Genomic DNA, 22,096 nt, shown 5'->3' on the forward strand with positions numbered 1-22,096 from the left:
ATCCAGATGGATCAAGGGTGATAGGACATTTAGTGTTGAGAAGGTCAAGTAGGTCAAGGGAGTGACCGGATACTTGACACGAAGAGAAAAGTCCAAGTGGGTCAAAGGGATTGACCGAACACTTGGTGGGGAGTCTTAGCAGGTCAAGGGAGTGACCGAATGCTAAGCATGATGTACCAAGAGGTCAAGGTTGACCGGATATTGGTTTGGACTTGGTTTGGGCAAAAACCAAGACCTGGATCGGTTTGGTGACCGATCCACTGATACTGTGGTTTCCTGATCGGTCTGGAGACCGATCAGAAAGCGATCAGTGTGCCTCTGTGAGCTTACTGATCGGTCTGGGGACCGATCAGGGGTCTGGGGACCGATCAGCAGGAAGCCTGATCGGTCCCCGGGACCGATCAGGGTACGCACTGAGAGTTGGGCAACTCTCTGTGAAAGCATTCTGATCGATCTGGGGACCGATCAGCATAGAGCCTGATCGGTCTCCATGAGTGTCGTGCTACGGGAGCTTATCAAATTACAATTAAAGTTACCGAACCCCTCTACACTAAAGTAGTATAGAGATGACTCGGGTCGTCTCCCCAAAGAATGTAGCGATAAATGATAAAATTAGGATCAATTATTGCTTTGAATTTTAACGTGAAAATGGAGGGGTTGGGTTTGAATTTTAAACTACGATATGAAATAACAAACAAGTATGAAATTAAACCTAGGAACAAAAGAGCAATGCAAGTATAAAACCTAATCCTAATTAATGAAAGACATCCTATCTATCCATTAATAGTGATCTCATAGTGTATTGTCACTCTACGCTACAATTTCACCATTAACAGAACTAAACTAAGGAATGAAAGAGCGAAACATTAAATGATCCTAACCTAGTAAATGAAAGACGATACAAATAAGAAAACCTAGTCTAACTTAAACTATGATTGCTAGGAAATTAAAAAAAAATAACATAAAGTAAGCATCGAATGAAATCTAGAGCATTAAAGAAATTTAATCTAACCTAACCTAATTGCATGAAAATGAAGCACAAACATCATGAAAATATAAATCACTAAACTAACAAACATTGCATGGAATTACACTACAGAAATAGCATCAATTAGAATAGCACAATTGGTTGAGGCATTTCACCGAACATGTTGTGTGCGAAAATCAAACTAGCCAAAGTGTATGCAATCTAAGCATAGGGAGTTCTAATCAATACAAGCATTTCACATTCAACAATAACAATCCACAGAAATAAACCAATGCATAACCAAATCAACACAAACAACACATGAAGATCAAATTAATGTTGAAAGGAAGCTGCTACTGTCAAGATCTGATGAAGAAAACGTGTTGCTCTGAATTGAAGTCTGCTGTGGAAAAGGTATTTCTGTTGGATGAAGGAGATAAGTGCTGCTCGGACTGGAAACTCGCCTGCCCTCACTTCCTCCTCTAACTCTCCCGTCTCAGCTCCTCTGCCTCTTCCGCCCGAACCCCAGTAGGAAGAAGAAAGGAAAACGCCGAGAGGTAAAGGATCTTGCTAGAGAACCCCTCCGACAAGGTAGATTTGGTCGGAACTCGCTGTAGAAGTTTGCTGCCTAGAATTGCTTGTCGTCGTCGTCGCCTGCCCTAGCCCGCACGCCGCTGAGGATTGGTCGCGAACAGATAAAGAGTGGTGGATAGGAGATGACCACGGAAGGTGAGGGAAGTCCGGCCGGCGGCAATGGATTTGCAGAGATGGCCGTCGGCCGTCGGTGAAGGAGAAGAAGTGGAGCGAGGTGTTGGCGTCGGCGCGTATGAGAAGTCGCGAGCAGATGGTGTCGGGAAGGAAGAGGAGAAAAATGTGCTTTGTGGATATATTTACCCAAATCTGATCCAACGGTCCTGATCAACCCAAATCTGATGGAGTGACTGAGATCAAATCTGAGTAAATGGTCGAGATCAACTAGAACCCATTGAATGGTCAGGATGGCTAGATCAAGATGAGCGGCTCAGATCATTCCAGATCTACACAGATTGGCCAGAATCAACCAGATCTTGATGAACGGCTAGAATTAATCAAATCTGAATTTTTGCTTCGGATTTGATCCAATGGCTCAGATTTCTTCAGATTGGACTTCTCATTATCTCAAGCCTTTATGTTCAATTTGGTTCAACTTGAGCTCAATCCCTAGAAAATAAAAGTGCACAATTATTAGTAGAAATCCATAAAAATAGGAAGAATTATAACAAAACTCATAATGTGAATCTAACTCAATAAACATGATAAAAATCAACGATTAATCATATGAAAGGATTATAACATGAGAATTAAGGACAGAAATAATGCATCAAAATACTAATTATCAACTTCCCCACACTTATTCTTGCACGTCTCGAGCAAGTAAAATAAAACTAGGAAGCAACCAAAAACTCATCTCCCTATCAATTCCCTAACAACACTCTAAAAATAGTAAAAGAAAGTTACTTAGGATAATCAAGTTTTAAGAATCAAGGTATTCATGGTTCCAATTCTCACAAAAGTCAACAAGCATGGTAATTTCAATCAACTTGAATAGATTAAGCATGATAAAACCTCACAAGATGGGTATATACACTAATGCTCACATAAATAATAGACATGAAAGTGGAGCTCTCTCTAAAGCAACTCATGACATTGCACTACCATATGCTTGCTTATTTTCTACTTCTCCACTATTGTAAACATAAGTACACATAAATCAAGAGGACTTATCATGAATAATAATGAAACCACACATGTAAACAATAGAACAAGAAGGATAGACAACAAAGGAATCCAAAGAGAATATGAGAGCATTGGGGTAATCAACATGAAGAATACATTCAAATACTATACTCAAAAACTCACTCAAACATCCAACACTCAACTCTCTTTACACATTCTCATGTGATATACATCAACCACTATAACATCTCCAAAATGTATGTATGTATTAACAACTAACTCATGAGAATCTCTCAATAACAATGTAAAATGGATATATATCAATCTTTCCATTGAGATGTTTCTTCTTGTTCATCACTAACAAAATAACAAATGCTTGAGAAATTTTTTTTCCTCTCTTTTTATTTTTATTTTTTTGATTTTTTTTCTTTGTTTTTTTTTCTTTCTTTTTCTTTTTCTTTTTCCTTTTTTTTTTCAACAAGAATAGAGAGAATTTTTTTTTTTCAACAAGCATTCGTCCATACATATTTGCCTTCCCCACACTTAAACTTGTCCGTCTCGGACAATATAACAAATCATGATATTACTTAAAACTCACAACAATAGGGGGCTTAAAAAAAATAATAATAAAGATATGCCAAAGAAAATATAACTCTTCATGCAATCACCCAATGCTCTCATCAAATGACTAGGGATAAAGATATGATAGTGAAAATATAACGACAATGAAAAGATGTGACAAGGGAAGTACAATGATAATGATAATGAAAATAAAATGTAATGGCAATGAGAAGATATGACAAGGAAAGTACAATGAAACATGAAAGCAATAGGTGAAATGTTTACGGGTAAGAACAACAAAGTATAGGAACAACTAAGAGATGAATAAGAAAATTTGCCTCTATCATATTCATGCAAGCTTATGTTACCATGATTTCAAAAAGAATCAAAGCAAGTTCTAGAGTGTCAAGTATCACAAGTGCTATCACACACAAGAGGATTAAGGATAAGCGTGAAAAAAACCTCACTAGGTGAATAATCAAATATCATGCATAATCTAACAAGATAGAGTCCATCACCATAACAAATGACTAATGCAATTAATGTACCCAACAATACCAAGGAAACCAAAACTTAATAGTCAAACTTAACTATCTTTTACAATTCTCAAAGCATTATAAAGGGACATCCAGAGAGATATGACTCAAAATTAAGCAAGTTATAAAAAAAATCAAACAAAATGCAAAACAAGAAAACAAAGTATGAAAGCAAAGTATGGAAGCAAACAAACATGCTAATATAAAGATAAAGGAAAGCAAGAAAAAAGAAAGGAAAAGAACGAACTCCCCTTTATTCCTGGCGGTTGGAGACGGTTCAGAAGTAGAATCCACGCCGGTAGTGGAATGATCTTTCCCGGTGGTTGCAAACGATTAAGGTGCAAAATCCAAGTTGGTACATTTCAGTATCGACGCGTGTTGAGGAAGAAACGAGTAATTTGGGGTCGGCTATTCACACCCCCCCTCTCTAGCCGAGTACGACGATCCTATCAACTTCCTCGTGCTTCTGGTTCTAAATGACCTTCACTAATGGTACTCTTTGTTCCTTAGTCTCTCAACTTCTCGGTCCTCTATCATTCATATCGCATCGTACCTATTCGTGGTCCTTGGAAGGCCTGTTATAAAGTCTTTGGAGATCATAGGTGCATTAGTCACATCAAATGACATGACTACAAATTCGTAGTGTCCATATCTAGTCCTGGAAACTGTTCTGGGTGTATCACTTCCTTTCACTTCCAACTGATGGTACCCAAAACGTAGGTCAGTTTTAGAAAACACTATTGCCCTCTTTGCTTGATCAAATAGATCATCTATTCTAGAAAGAGGGTACTTGTCCTTAACTGTTACTTTGCTCAACGCTCTAAAATCTATGCACATCCACATAGACCGTCTTTCTTTTTAACGAACAACGCTGGAGCTCCCCGGGGTGAATGACTAGGGTGGATGAAACCCTTGTCAAGTAGCTCCTGAAATTGTTCTTGTAACTCTTTTAGCTCTGCTAGAGAAATTCGGTAAAGAGCTTTTGAAATTGGGCTGGTGTCAGGAACCAATTCAATTTCAAACTCCACTTCTTTGTTGGGAGGTAGTCCAAGTAGCTCTTTTGGGGAATACCTCCGGATACTCGCAGACTATCCCAACTTCCTCCTGCTTGGGTCTTTCTTGTTCTTCTATACTCACAATGAATGCAAGAAAATCAGCACACCCTTTAGCTAACATCTGGTGAGCTGTGAGGGAGGAGAGGAATCTCTGGGTTTTCTTCTTTGGTACTCTCGTGAACTCAAAGGTTGGTTCACCCTCTGGACTAAAGATCACTTTCCTTCTGCGGCAGTCCACTGAAGCATTGTACTTGCTGAGGAAATTCATACCCAAAATGATATTGAAATCCTGCATGGCGAGGACTACTAGATTAACATATAGCTCTCGGTCTGCAATTCTGACTGGTACAGACCGAAGCCACTGGTTGGATTCCATAACCTCCCCAGAAGGTAGGGTTGTCAGGAACTTGGAGTTCATACTTTCTGTAGGTACCTGTAATTCTTTGGCGAAGGGTACTGATACAAAAGAATGGGTCACCCCAGTATCAAATAGTGCAGTAGCCGAATGTTGAAAAATAACTACTTGACCTGTTACGATCGTGGAGGCACTAGCTGCTTCCTCTTTAGTGAGGGAGAATACTCTGGCACTGGCTGGATCTGGTGGGGCTTCCAACCTTCCTTGACAGAGCTGAGGTCCTTCTAGAGCTACAGGCATATAATGTAACTGAGATTTGCCTCCATATTGTATTGGTTGTGGCTGAGGTGCTTTGAGCTTGTTAGGGCATTCTTTAACCATGTGTCCTTCCTGCCCACATGAATAACATCCCGTCTTACCCAAAAGACAAGCTCCTTGATGTGTTCTCCTACATTTAGGACAGAGAGGGAACTTGGTCTGCTTATTTGCTGGTCCTTCCTTCTGGTTACCTCCTGAGTTCCGTTGTTTTTCTCTTATGACCCTTGCCCTTTTGGTTCTGATTACTTGACTGGGGTTTCTGGCTCCCCACTGTCTTGTCTTCAATCTTGACTGGCTTCAACTTCAACCACTGTATCAGATATGCTTCTTGTCTTCTAGGTGCTGTGGGGACTTCCAGGGCGGCTAGTGGAACCTCAGTCACCACTGGAGTCTCCACATTGATAGTTGGAGGAGTGGGAGGGACTGACTGCTGATTCGCCATCAGATTGACGATCACTTGTTGCTGCTTCGCCACTTGTCTCTGGAGTTGAGCAATAACTTCAAAGAGATTTGGTTTAGCTGTTCTGGGCTCTTCGTTCTCCTGAGCTCGGTCCTCAGTACAAGTGGTACGGGGACATCCTCTTCTTGACATCTAGTTATACCGAGAAAAACAAAACTAAAATCGTCTCTATTCTTACTAATCATATGGCATATGTATCAAAAATAAAACAAGAATTTTCTTCTTACTTAAGTGCATATAAGCAGATACTCTATACTGCAAATAATAAGGGAAAGCATAAAAGAAAACTTAAATACTTTCTTACTTGAAGACGGCAAAGATGGTGCTGATGTGTGATGCTGGAGAATGGGAACTGCTCTGATACCAACTGTAACGACCACCCTTCTTACTACTACTACTACTCTCTAGAGGTGGACGCTACTTAACTACTGACTCTACTTAACTGGTATGATCGAAACCACGAGGAGTCCTTATCGAAAAAATTTCAACAGAGTCTCCCCTGTATCGGTGACCATAAACTTAGATACAAACATAATATACATCAGCCACAGGTGGCTGAAACATATAACAAACTCTCACGCAATTAAATAAGTATCAAACACTACACACATAAAAAATAACCCAAAAGTACATACATACTAAACTAAGTGTTAGGATCTTTCGTACGGCTAGAGAGGGGGGTGTGAATAGCCGCCCCAAATCGCTCTCGTTTCTTCCTACAATTAGGTTAGTCGCAGCGGAAAATACAAAGAAACGAAAGAGAAGAAAACCAAACCTTAACACGAGGATGTAACGAGGTTCGGAGATTAGGGCTCCTACTCCTCGGCGTGTCCGTAAGGTGGACGAGTCCGGTCAATCCGTCGGTGGATGAGTCCCCGGAGAACCGGCTAATACAATATACTCCTTGTGGGTGGAGAAACCTCGCCACAAACGTTTGCAACAGCAAACAAAGAGTACAAGAGCAGTAAGAAAAGCAATACAATATGAACACAATCGCACTCTACCAATTGCTTGCTTTCTTGTCGACTGGAGGTGAAGCAGCAACTTCACGCGACGCCTACAACAGTAGGAACCCAGCCGGAAGCTCACGCGAAGCTTTGGAGAGCTCAACAAAGCTCACTAAGACTTAAGCGAGCATGCAAATATTTGATGTGACAGGCAAGAAGATTCTAAAATATGATTTGTAGGCTGGACATGCTTTGTTGTCAGTGACATAAACTTTCAAAAGAGTACAAAAAGACATGTATGGGTCTCGCTATAGTTCGATCGGTCGTGGACCGATCGGGAGGATGCCTGATCGGTCTCATGGGGTCCAACACCTAATTCGGTGCTCACTCGACACATTCCTAGAACAGAGTGGAGGAAAATTGAGCTCGATTGACCTTGAGGTCCGAACGATCTGACCGCGGATCAGGGAATTGTTATTGACCGATCGAAAAGAGCTTGTCGGGATCGGTTCGGTGACCGATCCAGAGCTTGGGTTTGGCCCAAACCAAGTCCCAAGACTTCAAACCAATATCCGGTCAACCTTGACCTATTGGTACTTCATCCTAGCATCCGTCACTCCCTTGACTGCTAGAACTCCGCCAAGTGTCCGGTCAACCTTGACCTACTTGGACTTTCCTCAACACCGATGTCCGATCATCCCCGATCCATCTGGATTTTCCCTTGCACGGCTTCACTTACAGGACTTTCACCGGCTTCACTCACCGTGATTTCCACACCGCCTAACATCCCAGTTAGGACTTCCACTCACTTTCCACTCACCGGCTTCACTCACGGGACTTTCCCTTTCACCTAGCTTCACTCACTAGGATTTTCACCGCTTCACTCACCGTCACACCGCCTAGCTTCACTCACTAGGTCTTTCCCGTCACTCACCAGGACTTTCTCCAACCGCCTGGCTTCACTCACGGGACTTTCCACCGCTGGCTTCACTCACTGGGACTTTCTCCTGCCAAACTCCCTGGACTTTCCCGTGCCAAGTCTCCATACTTGGACTTTCCGCTAAGCTACCCGCTTGGACTTTTCCCGTGCCAAGTCTCCGTACTTGGACTTTTCCAGCCAAGTCTCCATACTTGGACTTTTCGCCAAGCTCCCTGCTTGGACTTTTCCGTTGCCAAGTCTCCATACTTGGACTTTTCAGTCAACCAGGTCAACCTTGACCTAGGGTTGCACCAATAATCTCCCAACCATCTATTCTTGTCTCACATCAAGAATACAACTCTTCCACGAGTGTCAAACATCAACATGCAACTCAACTAGGTCAATCTTGACCTAAGGTTGCATCAACAATCTTCCCAAGTCAAACATCAAAATACAACTCGAGTCAAGTCAACTCGAGTCGGGTCAACCAGGTCAACCTTGACCTAAGGTTGCACCAACAATCTCCCCCTTTTTGATGTTTGACAAAACTATAATCAAGTTAGGTTAACCCGATAACCTAACTTAGGTTTTCCAACCATCTTCCAATGTCCAATGTTCTTTCCTTGAACATTCTCCGGACATTCTCCCCTTAGGTTAACCCGATAACCTAACTTGGGTTCTCCAATAGTTCTCCCCCTTTTTGACACACATCAAAAAGAATTCCAATGTTCTTCCTTGAACATTCCTTGACATTCTTCCCCTAGCTTAGGTTAACCCGATAACCTAACTTGGGTTCTCCAATAAACACTCTCCCCTTTTTGACACACATCAAAAAGTAAAAGGAGGATATCAAGGTCAAAAGTTTCTTCCTAATGAAAGTCCCATACCTTTCATTGAAACTCTTAATTTCCCCTTGATACTAAACTCAACAATCAACTTAGTGATAATCTCATATCACTAATCCTCAAAAGTTTTAAGGAGTAAAAACTCCCCCTAAAAGTCAACTCCCCCTTGACAATTAGGTAAAAACTCCCCCTTAAAGGTCAACTCCCCCTTGACCATTGCACCAACAATGTCTTTGAGAGTTCCAAACCTTTAGAAATCCAAAATCACAACTTCCATAACTGAAATTTCAGACAACAGCTGAAATTCAGCAGGTTGGCACGCCCTGATCGGTCCCCGGACCGATCAGAACCCCTCTGGATCGGTCCCCAGACCGATCCAGCCTTTCACCAGATCGCAGTGCTACTGGAACTCACTGGATCGGTCTGCAGACCGATCCACAATACTCTGGATCGGTCCGCAGACCGATCAGAGCTTCCCTGGATCGGTCCCCGGACCGATCCAGCCACTGAAATCGAATTTCGATTTCCCCTTCCGGAAATTCAGAAACTCCTAGAAAATTCCAGAAAATTCAAAAATTACGAAACTTTGAGGATACATTCCTCATATCATACACTATCATGGAAAAATAATTTTCTATGAAAATAGTTTCCATTTTCAAATCTTGATACAAAATTCGAAAACTTTGAAATAGTTCAAAGTTAAGTCAGTTTTGTATCACAATGTTCAATGATGAGTGCTATCACTAGGAAAGCTTCATCAAGGTTTTTCAAATCAATTTCAAAATGATTTTAAACCTTTTAATTTGGGACCACAATCTTAGGGCTATATGCACATGACTTGTACACAAGCTTTCCCTATGATCCCCCATTTCTTGAATTAGGCTCATCTAGGTACAAGAACTATGTACCTTGATCCTAACTCATGATCCTAATATCTCACACACATCTAAGGTGTATCAAATCACATTCAAGTCAATTTGATGTGAGATATGGGTTTAGGTATCTTAGACTAAGGTCTTATGCATTTTCTAAACACAAATTTGATCTTAATATCAAAATGTGTTTTTCATCCTTAAATCAATTTCATTGATTATTAATGCAAGAGATGATGACATGGCATAAATTAATAACATAAATGAAAACATGTGCCAATGTCATGATGTCATGGCATAAAGTTTGAAACTAAACTAACACATGACATATAGATAACCTAAGCATTATCATGACATTTCAAATGATAATAAAATAAATATGATGTCATGGCATGGCATATGGCAACCAATCATGGCAAGTTAGCACAAATAAAATACCTAAATTCCCTATCTAAGTATCCTTAATCACTTAGCTAACTTAAGTCCTAATCCTAGATTGCCCAAAGTGCTCCAAGAAAATGTCAAAACCCAAATTGGCATTTCTTGATCTCTTGTTTGATTTATACCATTTAAAATTCTACAAGAGTAGCACTTCTAATTTAAGGCCCGGATTGCCTTGATTACCTAAGAGAATATCAAAATCCCAATTTGATATTTCTCTAGGTTTTTCAAAATTGTGTCAACTTAAAGTGAGATTAATATATTCTCACTTTGGCACACTTTACTCTTCCAAGGAGTGAATGATAAAGATTATTCCATTTCATTTTCAAAGGTTCCCAAAAACCTTGAAAATGCTCCTTGAGTGTCAATTTCCTTGGGTTAACTACCCTTCTTATTGGAGTTGACACTCTCTAACCCATCTATGGGGTAGAGAAAATGCTCCTAGGAACCCAATACCTACTTGAGCTCATTGGGTTCACTAAAAATTCACTAGGGATGACTTCCTAGCAACCCTCCTAATGACCCTCTTAGGCTTTAAAGCCTTGGTCATTTGGGTCTCATCAAGGTCAACTATAGGGTGACTCCTTGTGACCTTGGTAATGGTCTTCCTAGCCCTAGGTCTTGTTCCATAATCAAATGGAACATTATGATATGTGGGCTTGACCATTTGGGGCTTAGGTTTGTGACTCAAACCTTTCTTGTCCTTGGACTTGGGTTTTTGACTCTTAAACCCTAGAGATGACTTCTCCATGTTTTTAAGAGCCTTTTCTAAATTATCAAGTCTTGACCTCAAGACTTGATTTTCCCTCTCTAATACCTCAAGTTTTAATTTGTCATTTTCTCTTGAGATATTCCTAGGCATGTGTCTAGTCTTCTTGGGATTTCTACCTAGGTTTTCCTTAACTTTAGAAGCGTTAATCCTAGGGTTGGTATTTCTAGTGTTATCCTTACATAGGCTAACATGTTTTGCTCCTAAGCACATGTATTGGTTCCTAAAGTTAACATGCTTATCATTATTAACAATTGCAACAAAACTACTAGCATGAGTTTTATTAGAATTGCAATAATGAACCTTAGAGATTACCTTAGGGTTTGCCTTAGCTCCCCCTATCGATGTGCCCGGTCTCTTGCCCTTGTGAGGTTGCCTCCCCCTCGGACAATGGCTCCTATAGTGTCCCCTTTGCTTGCATTGGAAGCACACGATGTGCTCCTTGCCTTTGCGTGTTGGGACTCCGGCTTCCTTGACCTTTGGTGCCGGTGGAGTCTTTCTTACCCTCTTTGGACACTTACTCTTGTAATGCCCATGTTCCCTACACTCAAAGCACACAATGTGTAATTTAATTGAACTTAAATTGCTTGAGTTACCTAGGGTTGAGGGTGGAGATGAGCTTTCTTCTTCAACCCTTCCGGAGGTGGAAACTTCTTCTTCTTGCTCCGAACTTGAACAAGAGGAACTCTCCTCCTCTTTTTCCTTGGATGTTGAGTAGCCCTCAACTCCCAATTCGCTCCCTCCATGATGTGAGCTACTTGGCTCACTAGGCTCCTCTTCATGGCTTGAGGTGGAGCTCTCCTCATGGTACTTGGCCAAGTTATCCCACAACTCCTTGGCATTGTTGTATTTACCTATCTTACACAAAATATTAGTAGGTAATGAAAATTCAATTGTTTTAGTTACCTCATTGTTGATCTCGGATTTGTGAAGTTGTTCTCTTGTCCACTCCTTCTTCTCAAGTGGCTCTCCTTCTTTATCCATTGGAGGAGAAAACCCTTCTTGTACACAAAACCAGTTCAACATATTAGTCCTAAGAAAATACATCATCCTTACCTTCCAATATGTGAAGTTGTCGTTGTAGAAGGGTGGAATCGTGATGTCTTCTCCGAATTGATCCATCTCTAGCTTTGCTCCCACGGATGTTGATCCGACGAAGAGCGTCCTCGCTCTGATACCACTTGTTAGGATCTTTCGTACGGCTAGAGAGGGGGGTGTGAATAGCCGCCCCAAATCGCTCTCGTTTCTTCCTACAATTAGGTTAGTCGCAGCGGAAAATACAAAGAAACGAAAGAGAAGAAAACCAAACCTTAACACGAGGATGTAACGAGGTTCGGAGATTAGGGCTCCTACTCCTCGGCGTGTCCGTAAGGTGGACGAGTCCGGTCAATCCGTCGGTGGATGAGTCCCCGGAGAACCGGCTAATACAATATACTCCTTGTGGGTGGAGAAACCTCGCCACAAACGTTTGCAACAGCAAACAAAGAGTACAAGAGCAGTAAGAAAAGCAATACAATATGAACACAATCGCACTCTACCAATTGCTTGCTTTCTTGTCGACTGGAGGTGAAGCAGCAACTTCACGCGACGCCTACAACAGCAGGAACCCAGCCGGAAGCTCACGCGAAGCTTTGGAGGAGCTCAACAAAGCTCAAGCACAGCAGCACTTAGAACAGCAAGAAGGAAGAAGAGTCATCGCGCAGCAGCAGCCTTCGACCCCTTTATACCTGCGAAGAAACTACAGAAGAAATCTAGCCGTTGCGACGCAACGGCTAGTGCCTGGATCGGTCAGGGGACCGATCAGGACCTATTCTGATCGGTCCCGATCGATCGCTTCTTCACGTAAAGCTGCCCACCTTCATGCGGGTTCGACGGCGGACCGATCACCGATCGGTCCACGCACCGATCCCAACCCTTGCTTTCTCAGCGACATCGTCTCTGATCGGTCCCCGCACCGATCAGCTTCCCTGATCGGTCATGGACCGATCACCGCCTCTTTGCCTCTGTTGCGGCGATCGGTCACCGATCGACAAGAATCAACAGAGCTTGTTTGGTATCGATCGGTCACGGACCGATCGAGCAACAGACACCGGATCGGTCCGGTGACCGATCCAGCTTGGGTTTGGCCCAAACCAAGTCCCAAGACTTCAAACCAATATCCGGTCAACCTTGACCTATTGGTACTTCATCCCTAGCATCCGGTCACTCCCTTGACTGCTAGAACTCCCCGCCAAGTGTCCGGTCAATCCTTTGACCTACTTGGACTTTCTCAACACCAGATGTCCGATCATCCCCGATCCATCTGGATTTTCCTGCCTCGGCTTCACTTACTGTGACTTTCACCGCTTCACTCACCAGATTTCCACACCGCCTAACATCCCGCTAGGACTTTCCCATCGCCTCGCTTCACTCACGGGACTTTCACTTCACTCAGGACCATTCCTTTCACCTAGCTTCACTCACTAGGATTTTCACCGGCTTCACTCACCGTGATTTCACACCGCCTAGCTTCACTCACTAGGTCTTTCCCTGGCTTCACTCACCGGACTTTCTCCAACCGCCTGGCTTCACTCACCAGACTTTCTGGCTTCACTCACTGTGACTTTCTCGTGCCAAACTCCCTGCTTGGACTTTCCCGTGCCAAGTCTCCATACTTGGACTTTCCGCGTACCACTGCTTGGACTTTTCCCCTGCCAAGTCTCCGTACTTGGACTCTTGCCAAGTCTCCATACTTGGACTTTTCGCGTGCCAAGCTCCTTGCTTGGACTTTTCCGTTTGCCAAGTCTCCATACTTGGACTTTTCAGGTCAACCAGGTCAACCTTGACCTAGGGTTGCACCAATAATCTCCCAACCATCTATTCTTGTCTCACATCAAGAATACAACTCTTCCACGAGTGTCAAACATCAACATGCAACTCAACTAGGTCAATCTTGACCTAAGGTTGCATCAACAATCTTCCCAAGTCAAACATCAAAATACAACTCGAGTCAAGTCAACTCGAGTCGGGTCAACCAGGTCAACCTTGACCTAAGGTTGCACCAACACTAAGTACATCTTAGAATGCAACCTAGAACAACAATAATCCCAAATAACATGAATCTTAAAGTACAACTTCAAATGTATCTTAATCACTAAAATACGAAAAACTCAATAACATCCCAAGTCTCTCCCATAGTCCTGGCATCACACACCATCCGCGCCACCTTGTCGCCTTCCTTTGCTAAATCTTTTCCTTTCCTGTATCTGCAGTAAGAGGATATGCAATCTATAAGCAAAATGCTTAGTAAGCGCTATCTAACTCACAAAAACTCGAATATGCATGTAAACATACTGAAATCCAAAAACTGAAAACTCTAAGAAAACTAAAACTTGCTGAATTCTAAACACTTCCTGAAACTTATTTCGTTTGCTTAAAAACTTATTCTTTTATTTCACTTGTTTAAAACTTATACTTTAATACTTTTATACTTATGTGAAACTTATTTTACATGTTCAAAAGCTTATACTTATAATACTTCAAAATAGTAATCAACTTCTCTTGGGCCCAGGCATAGTACCATCTTATGCGCGTTCCCTAATAGGTTGGGGTAGCGAGCCACCAATCCTAAAAGAGCAGACCTCGGTCTAACAGGGCCAAAACTTCGGAATTGGACACCTGGATTTGTTTAACGACAACTGTAACGACCCGCCTTCTACTACTAGGCTGTAAGGTCGAATCGCTACAGTTATGCTGTGCTATACTGTGCGGAAAGCTGATCTAATTTAATTTTTTTTCTAAACTATTAACTTCGGATCGATCCACAGATCGATCTACTGATACTGGTACGGTAGGAAACTCCAGATCGTTCAACCGACCGATCCATAACTAGGCTGTAATTCTGTACGCTGCTGGATCGGTCTGCCATCCGATCCAGCTGGTCCCTGATCGATCCACGGATCGATCAGGGAACGAACAGAAAGTTTCTGTTGCAGAAACCAGATCGCTGATCGGTCTACCGACCGATCAGAGGCTTCCCAGCTCCTGTTCGATCCACAGATCGATCAGAATACGAACAGAAAGTTGCTGTTCGCAGAAATCAGGTCCCTGATCGGTCTACCGATCGATCAGAGACTCCCTGATCGGTCTACCGATCGATCAGAGACTCCCTGATCGGTCTACTGACCGATCAGGGGTTTCTGATTTCCGGCTAAAACTCTGATTTCAGCAGATTTCGTGCCAAATCAGTGAAACACTCTACAAATGCTAATAACTATTCTATCATACATTAGGTAACATTCAAGACATAATATTAAGCATGTTCACTAGTTCATACCATTAACCATACCAGGATGCGAAGCATAAGGGAAAAGAGACAAGACTTTAATAACTATACTTGCTACAAGTTCTAATGCGTAGTAAAATAAAACTAGATCCCTAGGATCTTCATTCCAGTTCCTGCCACACACACCATCCTTTGCATTGTCCTCCAGCCTCCACTGCTAGTCCATCTTTCCTTTACCTTTATCTGCAGTATAAGGAAAAGTAGAATCTGTAAGCTTAAAGCTTAGTAAGAAACCATCTACCTCACTAAATCATGCACACGATGCAGATATGATTTTAAATCATGCTGTTTGAAAAAAAACATACTGAATATGCAAGCATGGCATGGCATAGTATCATACAAAGCATGGCATAACATAAGCTGATCATAAGCTATCATAAGGTATAAACAAGGAAGAGCTAAACTGAAGCTAAACTGATACTGAAATCAACCTCAACTAATATAACTAATTTTGAGTTTTGAAAACTATTTCATAATAAGTGAAAATACATAATCATGCTGTTTGGGCCCGGCAACTGTACTTGCTGTGCGCGCATCCCTAACTAGACCCGGGTTTGCAAGTCCCGAATTTAGTAGGGTTAACTAGGTTATCTAAACCTAGGGACGACTGTGGGAGTCCAACCCAATGGATACAGTGCCACTGAAAATAAAATACTGAATATAGCTAACTATTCTAACTTGCTGTTTCTAGGTTATCTGAACCTAGAGCTAGGTTGTCTGAACCTAGAGGCGACTATGGGAGCCCACCCATTGGACCGTAATCCCATATAAGCTAAAATACACTAATTTACTGTTTTAAACGCTTCTAATGCATTTAACTGAGCTATTAAACATAATTGAGGTGGTATTTAGCTACACTAACATTTTACCGAACACTTGGTGTGCTCCAACTCTCTCCTCTAATAGGGAGGTCACCTCTAGGCACCCGACAACGTCTAGAATCTCCAACTAAAGGAGAACAACGTGTCCGACCCATCTAGAGGTGCTCAACTAGATCCCTAATCCTCGAGGAGGGTTTAAACACACCCTAAGTGCCAAAAACCTGCATATAGCTAAAACTAATGCGTAGGAAATCAAACGGAGCTATTATACTGCAGGTGAGGGGTTTCTTACCTCCTGCTCGTAATTTCTTACGATTCTATTGGCTAGAATTCCGGTGGAGATGACCTTCTCGACGATCCGATCACGTCTTCGCGTTCCTCTCCCGGAGAAGAACCTCTTTCATGTTGGAGTCGTCGCCGGAAGATGAACCTAGGGACCTTGGGCTAGGGCGCCGAGAGAAGGAGAGGGAGAGGTGTGGGCGGCGGTGAGGTTTTCGAGAGGGAGAGTTGCGTGAGGTTTTTGTGAGGAGGGGGCTGCCGAACCAAATTAAACCAAACCCAACTTAAGTTCCCAATTTATATTAAGTGGATTATTGAACCCAACTCTAATATAAATATAATTGGTTCCTCTTTCTTTCAGCACGGCCCTGCTGGGTTCACCCGGTTACTAACCTTATCCCGTAAACCATAGGTCTCGGGTTCGATTCCCGCCTAAGCTATTTTGCGGTTCTAATTATTTTTGCTACTTCCGATACTCGGAAAATTCCGGAAAAATATCTAAAAATTCCAGAAAAATCATAGAATAATTCTGAAATAGTTTTGAGAATTTTTGGGCGTTACAACAACCTCGGAAGTCGGGTACTAGCCTCTTCAAAGTAAAATATCTTAGTTACTTCTTCTTTAAATGTCTTGACATTTTAATAAGCACCTTGTGTGCCAAAATCCCTAAAGTCTTGACTTTGGGATCTACTTAAGGCCTTGACATTTTTCTTTCTTTTCTTTATCTTTCTTATACTTTTCTTAAACTCAAAATACTGTTAGGGTATTTTTCCATATGCATCTATAAGTGAAATCAACTAGGTAACACACAATCATGCATATTTAAGGGAAATCTAAAGCCTTGTTCTACAATGCTATCCATAAACTATCTATTAGGAAATCTGCACTGCTAAAGAAACTAAATACTTAAAGCAAATCTACACTACAATGCTTAACAGAAATCTATATTGCAATGTTAAATAAAAATCTGCACACTAATACTTAATAAAAATCTGCACTAAAATTCTGCACTACAAACTTAATCAAATCTGCACTTGAAACTCTAAAGGGAATTGCCCGTAACCCTTTTATAATACCAACCGAAACTACACAGCAGCTCTAAACCAAATCAAACTTCACAAGATTGAATTAATCATGCTCATAAGTCCTAAAAGAAGTGGTCTAATAAGCACAAAACAAATCTGTACAGTAGACTCTGATACAATTTAAACTTCACAGAAATCTCCAAAGCAACTAAACTGTATAGCAAACTCTAATACAATTTAGACTTCACAAAATTCTTCCAAGGCAACTAGACATACAGTAAACTCTAATACAATTTAGACTTCACAGAATTCTTCCAAGGCAACTAATCTGTACAATAAACTCTAATACAATTTAGACTTCACAGAATTCTTCCAAGGCAACTAATCTGTACAAAAGAAAGTAATCAAAATCCAAAACCGACACTTAGAACCAGAACCACTTTGAATTCATGTTATAACCTTTTAGATCTGCCCACAGGATCACAACTAAATTAAAACCAAGAAAAGCAAAATCTGACTTCTTCAAAATTGTACCCATCTCTTTATAGCAGGTACATTAAATCTACTAGGCACCAAATTAAATGTACCCTGCTACTATAGATGTCATATCTTCTAAAATCTATACAATTTTGGATTTAGGAACTCCATCTCCATGAAGTATGAATCTAAACAAGTAGTAAGGTAACTAAATCTGCTCAAACCCGAATGCATTTATACTAGCATAAACATGCACGAAAACTAAATAATTAAAGCAAATCTGATGGAAATTGCTACTGTAAACCCAAAACCATAATTGTTCTTCACACTATGTACACTAGTTCAAAGCTTATACCTTTATAAAGCATTAGAAATCCTTAAACATGCTATATCAGAACTCTAGACTAATTCCTTATGGAAACATGCACTGTTCGAAAATCCAAATGAATTTACAAGAAATCTATTGGATCGAGAAGTGCTAGAGGGGGGGGGGGGGTGAATAGCGCTCATGGCTATTTCGTTCGATTATCGGAAAACTATCGAAGTAATTAAAACGCAGCGGAATAAAATAAATAAACACAGAGACACAAAGGGATTTACTTCGTTCGGAGCCTAAGGCGACTCCTACTCGAAGGCCCGCGATCCTTGATCGCTTCCGGTGGGCAAAAACTATAGGCTTGATAACAATTACAAATTACAATGAAAATATTATAACAACTTTATACCGACAACTAAGGAAGAAGAAAACAGAGCTTCGGGTTGTCGGGAGGTTGTTGCAGCACTTCTGGATCGTGTCGTTAGCAGCTAGATGCAAAGCAATCGCTTGGAAGTTGATCATTTGAAGTGCTGGTCGAAACCCCCTTATAAAGGGTGTTCAAGGCGTCTTGAAGGCTGTTCAAGGCGCCTCCATGCTGCCAGTCTTCCGCGTGGCTCAGACTTGAACTGGTCGAAGTTCATCTCCCTGAGTTGCCTTATACCCTGCTCAAGGCGCCTTCCAAGGCGCCTTATACTCCCTTCAAGGCGCCTCTATGGATGCTTCGCAGCCAGGTCAGCTTTTGCACCCGAGGCGCCTCCAAGCTCCATGGAGGCACCTCGGACACTGTTCATCCGAGGGAAAACTTCATTATTTTGTACCTGCAAGACATGTTAGTCCAAAAAATATCTTGCAACACAGAGTTAGCATAAACAGCAGCATGAATATGATAAAGAATATTATGACAGTCTCCGGACTGTCCGGGTTTGACTTCAGATTTCCGTCCGGAAACCCTAGGTCGACCCGACGCCTACTGTTCCCTCTACGGGGAACGCGTCCTCACCTACTCCACTTAGGAGATTTACCTGTTGCCAGTGCGATCCTCCAGATCGACTAGACTTTTGCTCAGCACTCGACGCTTCCGGACTTTCTGCTGGACATCCGCTTCCCGGCTAGTCCAGTCTTTCACCTGGTTCGCGACACCAGAACTTTCCACCTAGGGTTACCACCCCGTAGGACTTTTGCCTGAAGCCATCGACCTGCCAAGACTTTCCGCATAGGGTTACCACCCCCTATGACCTAGGGTTACCACCCCCTAGGGTTTTTCCTTTGCCTAACCGCAGCTAGGACTTTTCTCCACCTAGGGTTACCACCCCCTAGGACCTAGGGTTACCACCCCCTAGGGTTTTCACCTGCCTAACCGCAGTTAGGACTTTCCTAAAACACTCATTCAACATGTTAGATAACGACAAGACTTAACTTTGAACCCTTTGCCATTATCAAAATTTGGGTTCGATCGTCGGATGCTTCCCACACCAACAATCTCCCCCTTTTTGATTATGACAACCCAAATTCAAAGTTAAGTAAAATAAATGCATAAGTATATTAAAAAGTTTTAAGTGAGCAAGCTTAAGTATGTAAATTCAAATGAACGCCTAACTTAAGCTAACACTTAAACCTTTGTGAAGCTCCCCCTTAATACAAGGTTTCCTTTTTGAATTTAAATAAAGTTTTATTTTTGAATTACCTACTCTCCCCCTTAATAAAACACTTTTTACCTTTGATTTTGACTTTCCTACTCTCCCCCTTTGCCATATATCAAAAAAAAAAAAAGCAAAAATAGGCAGCTGATTAAACAAGATTTTAAAAGCACTTAATAGTTTATAACTCTCATTTCTTTAATTTTTGAAAGCAATGAGTTAAATTTTGTAAAACTGTGCTTTACTTTAGAATTTACAAAGTTAGAATTCAAAGTAAGCTAAGTTTTAAATTTTGAAAATAAAGATTGGTACTTAATTTTAGACAATACTTATTAAATTTTACAGCTGGGAGGGAGCAAAGTAGCTAAAAAGTTTGGTTTAGGAAGTCAGTTGGTCCTTAAGTCCAAGCATGAGTCAAGTTTAATAGATTGACTTTAAGAGGTATCAGAGCCCTAAAGATCAAAACATGCTTAATCAGAAAACTGAGTATCCTTCACCAACTGTCTAACCTTTAGCTAGTTGCTGATTGCCTACAGGGCAACAACTTTCACATGGTTAGTCAAGTTAAGTCAATTTGGTCCAGATAGATTTGACTAGAGCTGGAAGACTTAACTTGATTGATGTACATTGCGTATTTAACGCTCAGACTCATATCGATGCACAGATATAAGCACTCTTGAGTCCAGGCTATACCCTATGCATCTCACGCCGTTCTAAGTCTTTCAAACACAATCAAGGTATACCTAGGTGTTTGTGAGATGCTCTGGCTTAACTCTAGGGGAACATGATTTCTAGGGGGAAAGCTTAGGCTAAGTCTAATTTTTGAAAAGTCTAATAAAGTGGAATTTTGAAAGCTATTTTTCCTAGATTTTGAAAAAAACAAGTTAACAAAATGAGACACCTACTCTACCCAACACATTCCTATTTGCCTTCTAAGTGCACTGAACTCAAGTTCAGGTAAGGGTTTTGTAAAGATGTCAGCTAGGTTTGATTTGGACTCAACATGGTTGAGTGCAATTTCACCTTTAGCTACGTGATCCCTTACAAAGTGGTGTTTTACCTCTATGTGTTTAATCCTAGAGTGGTGAATAGGATTTTTGGTCAGATTAATTGAGCTGATATTATCAATAAAGATTTTTGTATTTTTATATTCTAGTTGATAGTCTTTTAATGTATGCATCATCCACAGCAATTGAGATGCACACTCTCCTAGAGCTATGTATTCAGCTTCTGTAGTGGATAGAGCAACACAATGTTGCTTTCTGCTTGACCAACTTACTAGGCACTGACCTAGAATCTGGCAGCTACCACTTGTACTTTTTTTATCTAATTTGCACCCAACATAGTCTAAATCAGAATAGCCATAAAGGTCAAAGGTGCAAGTTCTTAGGTACCAAAGTGCTACATTTAGAGTTCCTTTAATATACCTAAGTATTCTTTTAACATATGTTAGGTGTGACTCTTTTGCACAGGATTGGTATCTTGCGCACATACCTACTGCAAACAATATGTCGGGTCGGCTTGCAGTTAGGTAAAGTAAACTACCTATGACACTCCTATAGTATTTTGGATCTACTGGTTTTCCTTCAGGGTCAGAGTCAATGTTAATGTCAGTTGCCATTGGAGTATTTATAATTTTTGAATTTTCCATGCAGAATTTTTTAATTAACTCCTTAGCATATTTAGTTTGATAAATGTAGATTCCATCTTTGGTTCGTTTTATTTGTAAGCCTAGGAAAAAGTTGAGTTCCCCAACCATACTTATTTCAAATTCACTTTCCATTAATTTAACAAATTCCTTTAAAAATTTTGAGTTAGTTGAGCCAAAAATTATGTCGTCAACATAAATTTGGGCCATAAAGATGTCCTTTTCTATAGTTTTTATGAACAAGGTCGGATCTATTTGTCCTTGGTTAAAGTCTTTGGATATTAAGTAATTAGAAAATCTTTCATACCATGCTCTAGGGGCTTGTTTTAGTCCATATAACGCCTTTTTTAGTTTAAATACATGGTTCGGGTAGTCTAAGTCTTCAAATCCTGGAGGTTGGCTTACGTAGACCTCTTCCTTGATAAACCCATTTAAGAAGGCTGACTTAACGTCCATTTGGTATAACTTAAACCCTTTATTTGCTGCATAGGCTAATAACATCCTAATGGACTCGAGTCTAGCTACTGGAGCATAGGTTTCATCATAGTCTAAGCCTTCGACTTGACTAAACCCTTTGGCTACTAGCCTAGCTTTGTTTCTTATTATATCACCGTGATCATCCAACTTGTTCCTAAAAACCCATTTGGTGTCTATTATTGATTTATCTATGGGTTTAGGTACAAGGTCCCAGACTTGATTTCTCTCAAATTGTGCTAATTCTTCCTGCATTGCAATGATCCAGTCTGGGTCAGGTAGGGCTTCTTCTATAGTCTTAGGTTCAATTTTAGAAATAAGGACAATCTGACTA

The 22,096-nt window shown here is 41.1% G+C and overlaps 1 pseudogene; it reads left to right on the top strand.

The window, feature by feature from the left end:
• Positions 1-1,720: 1,720 nt before the first annotated feature.
• The window catches only part of LOC122043618, a 56,385-nt pseudogene continuing 36,009 nt past the window's right edge, over positions 1,721-22,096 (top strand).

This window comes from Zingiber officinale, chromosome 2A (genome assembly GCF_018446385.1).
Source record: "Zingiber officinale cultivar Zhangliang chromosome 2A, Zo_v1.1, whole genome shotgun sequence".
Classification (NCBI taxonomy): Eukaryota; Viridiplantae; Streptophyta; class Magnoliopsida; order Zingiberales; family Zingiberaceae; genus Zingiber; species Zingiber officinale.